General features: G+C 45.1%; 1 pseudogene; it reads right to left on the bottom strand.

The window, feature by feature from the left end:
* Positions 1 to 1,124: 1,124 nt before the first annotated feature.
* LOC146021185 (parvalbumin beta pseudogene) lies at positions 1,125 to 11,379 on the bottom strand (annotated as a pseudogene).
* Between the last annotated feature and the right edge of the window lie 984 nt (positions 11,380 to 12,363).

The raw sequence follows: 12,363 nt of genomic DNA on the forward strand, positions 1-12,363 counted from the left end.
CCCGAGTCCTGTCCACTTTTTTGTTAGCTCCTTTTTTCCATCATCTATTGACTGTCCCCCACTGCCTCTCCCTGGTGTCCCCCACTGCCTCTCCCCGGTGTCACCCACTGCCTCTCCCCGGTGTCACCCACTGCCTCTCTCCGGTGTCACCCATTAAGAATGGGTTCAGAGTGTGTAGTGTGGCCCCCTGGGACTCAAGGGCATGTGTTCACCACCCACATTGCACCCCAGTGGTGTAACGATGGAGGATGCAGGGGATTCAATTGCTATGGGGCCCCTCTGAATTATTAGATTTTTTTAAATTAAAAATGCTGCCTGCGCTCTATCATGCTGACGTGATCCCTCACCCTGCGGCCTGCATTATGTTACACTGACGCAGTACCTCACCCTGCTACTTGTGCTCTATCCCACTGATGCATTCCTGATGTGATCCCTCACCCTACAGCCTGCATTATGTCACACTGATGTAATCCCTCACCCTGCGCTCTATCACACTGACGCCATCAATCCCTTATCCTGCGGCCTGCATTATGTCACAATGACGCACTCCCTCACCCTGCGGCCTGCGCTCTATCACAATGATGCGCTCCTTCACCCTGCGCTCTATCACAATTATGCGCTCACTTACCCTGCGACCTGCGCTTTATAATGCTGACGTGATCTTTCCCCCTCCCCTGCAAGCTAATCCTGACACTCCCAGTCCCCACTAGTGCTTACCCCTCATACCCTGAGGCCTAATTCCCCCCCCAGCAGTCTAACACACCCCACATATACACAAACACACCACTCACTCATACCTTTAAACCATCCGCAGAGTGCAGTCTTCCTGCCTGTGTGGGCCTGGAACTCCAGCAGCATCTCCACTGTGTCCCCTCCATAGCCAATTCAATAGCAGGAAGCCTAAAGCAGCAGCTACATAGCTCCACCCATTTAGCCCCGCCCCCTGCGGGACCCATGTAGCTCCACCCACCCGCCGAGCAGGGATGCCGGGCGTCTGAGGGGGGAGGCTCTTTTGCATGACTGCCTGCTCCCACCCCTGCTCTCCTGTGTGACAGCCTGTTCCCCCCCTGTTCCCACCCCTGCTCCCTTACCTACTGTTACTTCCCAGCATCTCCCACTGCTTATCACCCACTGTTTCTCCCCAGTGTCACTTTCTTCCCATTCCACTTGAGAGGGTGTATATTTATAGTATGTAGATGGAAGCAAAACATCTGGCTACTGGCCCTGAGCATAAGCTTACCAGCTTCAGTAATCTTGCCATTTCCCTTAGTGTCACAAGCCTTCATAAACTGTTTGACTTCTTTTTCATTCAAAGTTCTGGCTTTTTCAGAAAAGTTTTGCAGAAAGAGTCTGGTGGTAAAAATAAAGTCACTGTACACACTGTTTAGAGAGAGGATAATTTTAAGATAAATGTCAACTCAGATATATATCATTACCCAAGCTCGTCTTCCTTAATGAATCCACTGCGGTCTCTGTCAAGAATTTCAAAAATCTTCTTGGCCTGATCAGCGGACTTTCCACTAAGACCAACTGTCTTGAAGAAGCCATTGTAATCAAATGAGCCATCAGCTGGTGGAAAAAAAAAGTTTGATTCCTCTTGAGCAGCAGAACAATGCCTTAGTACCGTTGGTCATCGCAAATAAACTTTTTTGTATTTGAAAAACTTGATTGTATTTTCTTAGTATTATTTTGCTATAATAATGACTATAATATATAAATCTAACCTAAAGTGACATAACTGGAGAAACTGCATGTGAGTTCTGGTGATTTTTAGACACGGAACTGTGCAATTTCTTTAGACGTGTGTTTTTTAATAACAATAATGTGCAAGTTTTTAGACAAGGTCCCCAGCCAAAACCTGACGACCGTGGCTGCTCAGCCCTGGACCGGGTACCTGGGAGAGTGGAGACCTCCCAATAAAAGGGTTCCCCTCCCAGGCTTCACCCACAGGGTGAAGGTTGTCCCCAGCCAACAGCCAATCAGACCTGCTCTCAGTGTGGGGGGGACCCAGCTCACTCCGCTGAAAGTGCGGATTGAACCTTGCCGGAGCAAGGTAGAGTAATGTATATTGGTGTCAAATGTATGTTATAAAGTTGTACTGTTCTTGGTGTGTGTGTGGGTTTCTTTTAACATTCTTTTTACATATGAAATACAAGTCTAAAAGAGCCCATTAAGGCTCTGCATGCTGTAACTTGTAGTTTGCCAAGTCCCAGCAGGAAGGGGTAGGCCTTCTGGGACTTGTAGTTCTACTGTAAAAAGCAATGGGTTTTATTCAAATTTTACACGTATTTTATCAGCACACAGTCCACCACCCTGGGACGACAGGGACAGCCTTTGGTTTTAGCCCTGATTGGGTGAAGCCTGGGGGCCCCCTACTGGGGGGTTCCACTCCCCCAGACAGGACTGACCAGCCACAGTTGTCATGTTTAGTCTGGAGGACCTTGCGTAAAAAGTGTCCCCCAGCTGTGGCATTTGGCAGGCTGCAACTGATCTATTTGCAATTTTGGTTGAGCATCCCTTATCCAAAATGGTCGGGACTAGAAGAATTTGGAATAACGGCTTATTCCGTATTTTGGAATATTTTTATATTTGAATGAGATATCTTGAGGTATCTTGCATTTATGTTGTATGTTGTTATAAACACATCAAACACATGAAATACACACACATATTTTATTTGTGCATGAAACAAGGTTTTAAAATATGAAACAAAGTTTGTGTACAATCTCAGACACTGAATTTTAATGCCAAGCAATAATGTCCTAGCACATATTTAGTGGCAGTTGCGTAGAAACATGGAAGCATAGAATTTGACGGCAGATAAGAACCACTTGGCCCATCTAGTCTGCCCCTTTTTTAAACATGTTACCTGAAACCATATTTGATCCTTATTTTTTTGTAAGGATATCAATATGCCTATCCCAAGCATGTTTAAATTGTTCTACTGTATTTGCCTCTACCACCTCTGATGGGAGGCTATTCCACTTATCTACTACTTTTTCTGTGAAGTAATTCTTCCTCAAATTTCCCCTGAATCTTCCTCCCTCTAGTTTCAGTGCATGTCCTCGTGTTCTATTGCTCCTCTTCCTGTGAAGAATGTCTCCCACATGTACCTTGTTAAGACCCTTGATATATTTGAAAGTTTCTACCATGTCCCCCCTTTCCCTTCTCTGCTCTCAAGTATACATATTAAGATATTTTAGTCTTTCCTGGTAAGTTTTGTGATGTAGGCCATGCACCATTTTATGGGGAAGAAAAGAGTATATACTGCGCTTATAAGCAGCTTATTAGAACGATCTTTGATATAATATGGGAAATTAAATAAGCGCTTGAAAATTATGTATTAAAATGCAATAAGTGAAAATAAAATAAAAACATGTGCCATGCCGTATTTACCTAAATAAAATCATGTAACCTTGATAATTCAATGTTTACAACTCCTTTTGGAGTATTTTTGGAGGTGCCTTTTCTGCAATGATGGTACTTTTGGTATTCCGTTTCTCCGAAAGTGAGAGTGTAACTGCACAAGGCAATAGTGAGGCAGTCCTTATAGCTAACTGTCCCTATCTATTACCTTCTTGCAGCGTTTCTCCTTTCTCCGTCCACGGAACTTTCCAGCCGTAGCGCTCACTCGATACCGGAAGTTCGGGGTGTCGCTTCCGTGTAGCGTGTTTTGCGTCTTACTTCTGGCAAACTTGCATCGGCTCTTCTCCTTCTCATCCAACGCGTTTCGAAGCACTAGGCTTCTTTTTCAAGGTCCTTGATCCTTGAAAAAGAAGCCTAGTGCTTCGAAACACGTTGGATGAGAAGGAGAAGAGCCGATGCAAGTTTGCCAGAAGTAAGCCGCAAAACACGCTACACGGAAGCGACACCCCGAACTTCCGGTATCGAGTGAGCGCTACGGCTGGAAAGTTCCGTGGACGGAGAAAGGAGAAACGCTGCAAGAAGGTAATAGATAGGGACAGTTAGCTATAAGGACTGCCTCACTATTGCCTTGTTCAGTTACACTCTCACTTTCGGAGAAACGGAATACCAAAAGTACCATCATTGCAGAAAAGGCACCTCCAAAAAAACTCCAAAAGGAGTTGTAAACATTGAATTATCAAGGTTCCATGATTTTATTTAGGTAAATACGGCATGGCACATGTTTTTATTTTATTTTCACTTATTGCATTTTAATACATATTTTTCAAGCGCTTATTTAATTTCCCATGCACCATTTTAGTTGCCCTTCCAGTCTCTAATGTATTTATATCCTTCTGTAGATATGGCCTCCAGAACTGAACACAATACTCTAGATGAGGTCGTACCAATGACCTATACAGTGGCATTATTACGTCTTTCTTTCTACTGCTGATACCTCTCCCTATGCCAGTGGTTCCCAAACTTTTTTGAATCACGGCACCCTAGAGTATCAGAATATTTTTCAGGGCACCCCTAGGCCAAAAGTTTGTTACCAAAAAGAAAAAAATAATTAAAGTTGTGCTTAAATGTTATCCTTAGGTCCAGTTATATGGTGAAGAAAATGATTCACTTCTGTTTATCCACATATTTTATAATTGAAAGCCACAAGCACTGATTTTGCCTATTACATTGATCATAAATAATTTTAATTGGTTCTGGACCAACAACCTGAGGCACCCCTGCAAGTGCTCCGAGGCACCCCAGGGAGCCCAGGCGCACAGCTTGGGAACCACAGCCCTATGCTAATTAGTAGTGCCAGTTACAGATGTAGCCAGTAGGTTTTTAGCACATTTTGGATACTATGGTTTTCGGAATAATTTGGATAACGGATATTTGGATAAGGGATACTCAACCTGTATCACATTTGCGGGTACTTGTGAGTTATCCGGGCTGCCGATTTTTTCATCGCGCCCGAAATCGTGGGCATCGCGTCGGTCGTGGCCGTTATAAGGAGCCGCGACGCGATGCCCGCGATTTCCCATAGACAGTAATGTTAAAAGACACGATGGACCCGATTTCCGACCCGATTTCCCATAGACAGTAATGTTAAAAGACGCGATGGACCCGATTTCCCATAGACAACAATGTTAAAATAAAATGACAATGTGAAATTGGCCAATATGGGCATTTCACATTGGATATGTTTTAAAAAAAAATGTTTCATGGCCCCCCACCACCGTTAACGCCACCCCGCTATTGACGCCAACCTGAAGCGTGGCGAGCGCAGCGGTACGCGTCCTCCGACCTTTTCATACCCCTACTATCCACTAGGGCGTGGAGTGAGAATAGAATAGTGTGGCGAGCGCAGCGAGCCACCGAGCCCGAAGCGTGGCGAGCGCAGCGAGCCCCGCGAGGGGACGCGGACACCTGTGAAGCCCGCAAGGGCACGCGGATACCTGTGAAGGTATCCGCGTCCCCTCGCGGGGCTCGCTGCGCTCGCCACGCTTCGGGCTCGGTGGCTCGCTGCGCTCGCCACACTATTCTATTCTCACTCCACGCCCTAGTGGATAGTAGGGGTATGAAAAGGTCGGAGGACGCGTACCGCCGCCCCTCGCGGGCTCGCTGCGCTCGCCACGCTTCGGGTTGGCGTCAATAGCGGGGTGGCGTTAACGGTGGTGGGGGGCCATGAAACATTTTTTTTTAAAACATATCCAATGTGAAATGCCCATATTGGCCAATTTCACATTGTCATTTTATTTTAACATTGCTGTCTATGGGAAATCGGGTCCATCGCGTCTTTTAACATTACTGTCTATGGGAAATTGGGTCCATCGTGTCTTTTAACATTACTGTCTATGGGAAATCGCGGGCATCGCGTCGCGGCCCCTTATAACGGCCACGACCGACGCGATGCACCCGATTTGGGGCTAAATCGCGGGCATCACGTCGGTCGGGTGTCCTTAAATTAACTAAACTTAAGGACAAAATCGGCAGCCCGGATAATTCACAAGTACCCATTTGCGATTTTGATGTTTTCTATGAGAAAACATCTGGATGCAATTTTAAATGTGCTATTTTTTAGACAGGTGAAAACCATGCAAATTTTACCACAATTTACACGTTATTACATGTGCGATTTTTGGAAAACGAGCACATTTCCTGTTTTTGACCAAAAATCGCAAACGTCTAAAAAATTGCACCCGATTGCATCTCGCCCCCAATAACTCAATTACAAATGGAGCAGTTGTTTAGGCATTGTTTACCATAAAAAAAAAATTCAAAAGTATTTTCAATCACTTATTGTCAGCATAACTTTAAAATCAAACTCTATGTCAGTGGTTCTCAAACTCGGTCCTCAGGACCCCACACAGTTCATGTTTTCCAGGTCACCCAGCAGGTGTACAGGTGCATTCATTACTCACTGACACATTTGAAAAGAGCCACAGGTGGAGCTAATTATTTCACTTTTGATTCTGTGATGAGACTTGCAAAACATGCACTGTGTGGGGTCCTGGGGACCAAGTTTGGGAACCTGTGCTCTATGCCATATAAAATGTTTATATAATATTCTGTTGTGCCATATGGATAAATGTTAATAACGTTTCTAGTACAACCTTTCCATTCATCACAAGAAAATACTATATGACAACACCATTTATAGCATTTACATTAAAACTATCTTAACTACTTGAATGTTAGCAATATACAGTTTTATCTGAAAGTGTTTAGAATACAGTAAGTAGAAGACTGACACTTACCTTCTACAGACCTCAGGCCAGCCTCAATGGCCTTAGGGCTCAGAATATCAGTGATAGACATTTTGTGCTAGAAATAAAAACACAAATTACGGAATTTGTACTTTGCCATTGAGAAAGAACAGTGGGCCTTATTCTGGTTGGTGCGGCCGGGCCGTACGCGCACGTTCCGGGGTTTTTCATGATCTGCGCATGCGTACATTCGCCAATGCGCAGGCGCGAACACTCCACAACGCTTACGGACGGGTCACTCCGTGCGAAAAAATCTGTACGCGAGAGTACGGGCATTGGGGGCGGCATAGGGGCGTGTTGAGGGGAGCGGCCGAAATAATGAGGGAAAATGGGCGTAAACATGGGCGTACATGGGGGTGTGCACCAAAAATGAACGGTGCTACTACCGCACGATCGCCTAAAGCACCGTTCATTTCGGACACAAAACAGGCGGCCGCCAACCGCCAGCTCAGACCACCCCTACAGATACCGCATGCCAGCGTGCGCCTGGGTTTGCTAATTTACGCTGATTACTACTCAAACACATACACCTGAATGTAATAAGCAATGCTGCGGTCTATTAAGTCAAAACCATGATTTCACTACCTGCAAGCCACACACATCACTCAAACACATTGGAAGCTTATCTTTCTATACTTCTCTACATTTAAAGGTTTGTTTAATTTAAGGTACAAATCTTTTTAAGACCTGCTTATATATGCTAAGGTAGGTATTTGTTAAACAGTTATACACATTCACTACGTGCTTTCATAGACTTTACACAGTAGCACACTCAATCTACACAAGTCGACATGTGTCAACGTGTTCACTCTAATACAAACATATGTTTTGTATTTATGATACAATAACATAAACCACATCTAACACCTACAAAGGATGTTTCAGCAATGTTTTAAGGCCATGGCCACTATTTTGCACATTAATTAATTCAATCAATTAATTAATTTTCATAATTATAGTTGAAAGGCAAGATTTGCAGGTCCATATATGTAAAGGGTATGCCAGCGTACACGGACGTACGCTCACTCTCACGAGCGGTGACATAAGCTGAGTTTTCTATTGAAAACAATAGGGACCCGTCCGTGCAAGCTGGCGTACGCTCAGATAGCCGCAAGAAGTCGGTGGGAAGACGGACGAGAGACGTCCGTAAATGGGGCGTACGCTCTGTTATACGCCAGTTGTCGGAGTGTAAGGGCTGGTCCGTCCGTGTACGTTGGCGTACGCTCAATTGTACGCCACTCCCCTTCGACGTTGTTTCTGGCCGTACGTATGCGGCTGAGTTGTGGGTGGACTTAACCCCAACGGCCGCGTACGGAGAGCGTACGCTAATAGTGAACGTACGCACGTTTGGCCGCTCCGATCAGAATAACCTCCAGTATGTCCCCATGCTCTGATGTCAGAACTTCAAAAGGTTTGAGGTCCTAACATTTGTGCCCATTGCATAGTACTCTAGCAGTCTAGCAGACGGATTTAGAGTTGATCACTGTTGTACGAATTTGCAGATCAGAGGATTATCGAATGACTGCGCATGTATGGATCCCAGTATGCATGCATTAGCCAAAATAGGGACAGAAATAGCATATTCCCCTGCAATTTGACTGACAGGAAGTTGGATTTTGGGGGTGGTAACTGGCCATGTCTGTGAGTGTCATAAAAACCTCAGGTGTGCCCAGGCGTTTTAAGGGTGGGTGTGTGACATCATTGTTTATGTTGCATAATGGGGGAAAGGTCAGACTTACATTTGCACAGACTGGGAAAATTGTTGGCTGATTTGGGAAACGCATATGGATTTGAGATTGGATAGCGAATAGTGATCCATTTGCAATTCACTTGTAGATTTACACAGTGCGAGTTTTCTTTCTTTCTGGGTGGCAGCTATCTACTAGAAGTTGACAACACATAACCATTTGGCCCGTTCCAGTGGGCATACCTAACAAACTGGGCTCATTTTACAAAGCTTGCTGTGTGCTTATCTCCTGCGGGGAGAACAAGCCGACACCCCACTCACCATCTGGGGGTCCCAGGGATACAGCAGTATCCCAGTCCAGGCCTCCTGCAATGCTCCCTACCTAATCCAGCCACAACATTCAACGACAATGTCTGCGGTTTTATGAAGGTCACCTCATAGTGCCCAGGATGGGGAGGGGGGTTATATGTGCAGTATCCAGTTTCCAGTGTTTTCATCAAGACTGGCATACAGTCCATGAATTGTTGAAATAAATCGGTGATCTATTCACCTGATTTTTTGGGGATTGCATTTGTTGGGGGTTATCTTCTACTTGAGAAAAAAGAGTGAATTTAATGTACTGGGGGTTGGGGCTTGATTACATTAAGCCCTGGCCCCACCCCCGGAAATGTTAGAGAGAGTGTGCTCTCTGGGCTTCTCCCCGACAGGAGACATTTAAAGACAGGCAAGTATGGGTTCTCAGTTCATAGACGGACACACACATATCAGATCATTGCATTGATATAGAGAGATAGATAGATATCAAGGGGTATACATACACTGCCAACAGACACACATACATACACAGCTGACACAAACACACATTTTATACATACACACAGCCAAAACACACACAGTGTACATACACACCGCCAACACACACACAGTGTACATACACACCGCTGGCACATTATACATACATTATACATTGCCGACACACACATGCAGAGCATATATATCTCCCTTCCTCTCTCTCTCGCTTCATTTTTATTTCTCCCTCCCGACTTTTGTCTCCCTCCCGACCTTTCTCTCTCTCTCTTTCTATCCCTCCCTGGGATACGGTCACTAGGTCTACAAGCACTCGGAAGACAAGCATTAGGTCAACATGTATGAATGTCAACATGACTGAATGTCGACATGGAGTTAGGTCAACAGGGTCATAAGGTGGACACAGAATTAGATCGACATGGACACGGTTGACAGTCAAAAGGTCGACATGGGGATTTCCACTGTTTTTGGTGCCAACATGTGCCGACAGGCGGTATTTCATGCCCTACCATCCACTAGGGCGTGGTGGGAGAATAAAATAGTGCCGCGCCCAAAGCATAGTGAGCGCAGCGAGGGAACGTGGTGGTGTGTTTTGGTGTCCATGTCGACTGTGTGGACATTCAGGATAAAAAAAATGTGTAAAACCCCATGTCGACTTTTTGACTGTCGACCTTGTCCATGTCGACCTAATGCTGTGTTGACCTTATGACCCCGTCGACCTAACTCCATGTCTACCTTCAGTCATGTCGACCTCCATGCATGTTGACCTAGTTGCCATCTATCCAATGATCCCATTCCCCTCCTCCTCTCTCTCTCCCTATGTTTATATATATCTGGCTCTTGCAGTAGGCGTTTCCAGTGCAGTTTCTTGGTACCATATACCCTTTCTTAATACCACACCAGGTGTTCTCCACGGGTCTCCCATCTGGATACTGGCCTGGCCCTTCACTTGTTCTTCCAAGTTTTTGGGCAGACCAGTGAGGTGTGGTGGTATTTTTAGGATTAAGTTTCCCAAATTTTGAATTGGGATTGATACAGATATGTCCAGGGGCGGATCCAGGAGAAAATGACAGGGGGGGCACCATGATAGGGGATGGGAGTGGGAGGTGTTAGTGCAGGGTTGCCGACCCTCCGGAATTTCCGAGAGTCTCCCGAAAATCGGGACCCCCTCCCGGCCCCCCGGAAGGGTGGGCAACCCTCCCGGATTCAGGGGAGACCCCCGCTGTCCCCCGGATCGCGGCATTAAAACGGCACAATCGCGTCAATTTAGCCCCGCCCCCTCCACTGAGATCTGTGAATTCTGTGTTTTACCATCATGGGATTGGGGCTTAGTGATGTCACTCTTAAGCCCCGCCCGATGAGCGGCTGCTGAAACTCTCCTCTCCTGGAGAAGAATAATAAAGTCGGCAACCCTGTGTTAGTGGTGCCAGTGTGCACGCTCAGAGAGTGAAGCGGGACAGAGAGGAGGAGAGCAGAGAGAGAGCAGGAATGGGATTAGAAATAGGCCCTGACATTTAAAGTACACAGCTGGTGTGAAAACTGAAGGATGGAGTTGTGTGCGCGCCGAAGGTGGTGGTGCTTAGGACCCCATGAGGTATGAATCCACCTCTGATGATTAGCAGAGAAAGATTGGAAATGTTACGCAGCATAGCTAACACATGTATGTAAATCATACTCAGCTATTCTCTGGCTCCCAGAGAGGGCAGCCAGCTCAGGGAGGGGGTGACTGGGCTGCGCTGCGAGCAGTGAAAAGGGGTGGAACGGAGCCACATGAGTTTCTACTTGTTTGGTGGCATGGCCACTGCGTTGGGTGGTGCTAAATTCACGTCATTTGACCCATGGACCCCCCCGCTGAGGTCACAGGTACTTTGCGGGAGGGGGGCCCGAGGGCGACCCGAAATCTGGGAACCTCTGGGAGGGTAGGCAACCCTGATTTAAATCTGCATTGTATTATGAGCCATTAGCATTCGTTAGATCACATAGCATTAAATTGGGACAAACTTGTAAATACAACTATTGCGAACATGTCAGCAGACTACGGACAAAAGTGAAGCATAAAAATATGATTTCAGAAATGGTAAATTATACTCACTCAGTGATGGACGTGGGACACCGGTAACTTCACTCAGTGCAATGTGGATTCCAATTAGAAGAGAAGTGTCAAATTTATATTATAGGGAGGATGTATACAGTGATGCTGGGGGTGGTGATAACATCTTCTGCTCCTACCAGGGCCAAGTCCCAACCACAGAGACCAACATGGGAGGTACCAGAATCCATATCCTGGGAGAAAGCAAGTCTGTTACATACCATGCCTTTATGTCTCATCACTGCCCCCAAGAGGTTACACACAAGAATGGAAGATGTATTTGTTATAAACAGATGTTTAATGTAAAGGATCAGTAATGGCTCCAAGGATGCTTTGTACTTATAGGCTAACAACATACACACCATAGAATTGCTGTATAGCAAACACCAGCAGATAAATATCTTAAAAAAGGGAATTGTCTAAGGCACTAGGGATTGTAGCTGTGTGTTGTAGGTCTCAGCAGGAACCACGGTGGAGGAATGCCACCTTCCAAGATACAGTAATAAGGAAAAAAAGAACCATATGGCGCTTATTAATAGTACATGAAACAATGACAATAAAGATAAAAGAAATCACACTTTATTACAACATATAAAGTACAAAAAATGAAGAAACAAAAAAAATATAATCATACTGTATACAAAAATTTCAAATCATCATACATAAATGAATGACCGCCCAGGGATATTGGTTAAAATATGATACATAAGACTTTATCAGTTACTATTAATCTATATGTGTGTAATACCCATTCATATATATATTTAAGTAAAAGAGAATTGTACAAATGGTTAATGTTGTACTAGTAAGATGTATACAAATATAGTAGAAATGTAGTAGTGGAGTAAGTTACGTTGGACTTTAATGGAGGACATAAAATAGTTATGTGTGAGGAAGAGACTGCAGGTGTATATGCCTCCTCACTGAGGAAATACTGGAAGGGTTAATATAACCCAAATGGATTAACATAATCCAAAAGGACTAGTAGGATCTTTTTGCTGGAGATTGATATGTGCGAAAGAGAGAATTTCTATAATAAAGGAGCTAAATGCAGAGTAAAAAGGGAACATCCCTTACTACTGGACAAATGGAATAGTCTACTCTAGGGC

This window comes from Crinia signifera, chromosome 7, assembly GCF_055691185.1.
Source record: "Crinia signifera chromosome 7, ASM5569118v1, whole genome shotgun sequence".
Taxonomy (NCBI): domain Eukaryota; kingdom Metazoa; phylum Chordata; class Amphibia; order Anura; family Myobatrachidae; genus Crinia; species Crinia signifera.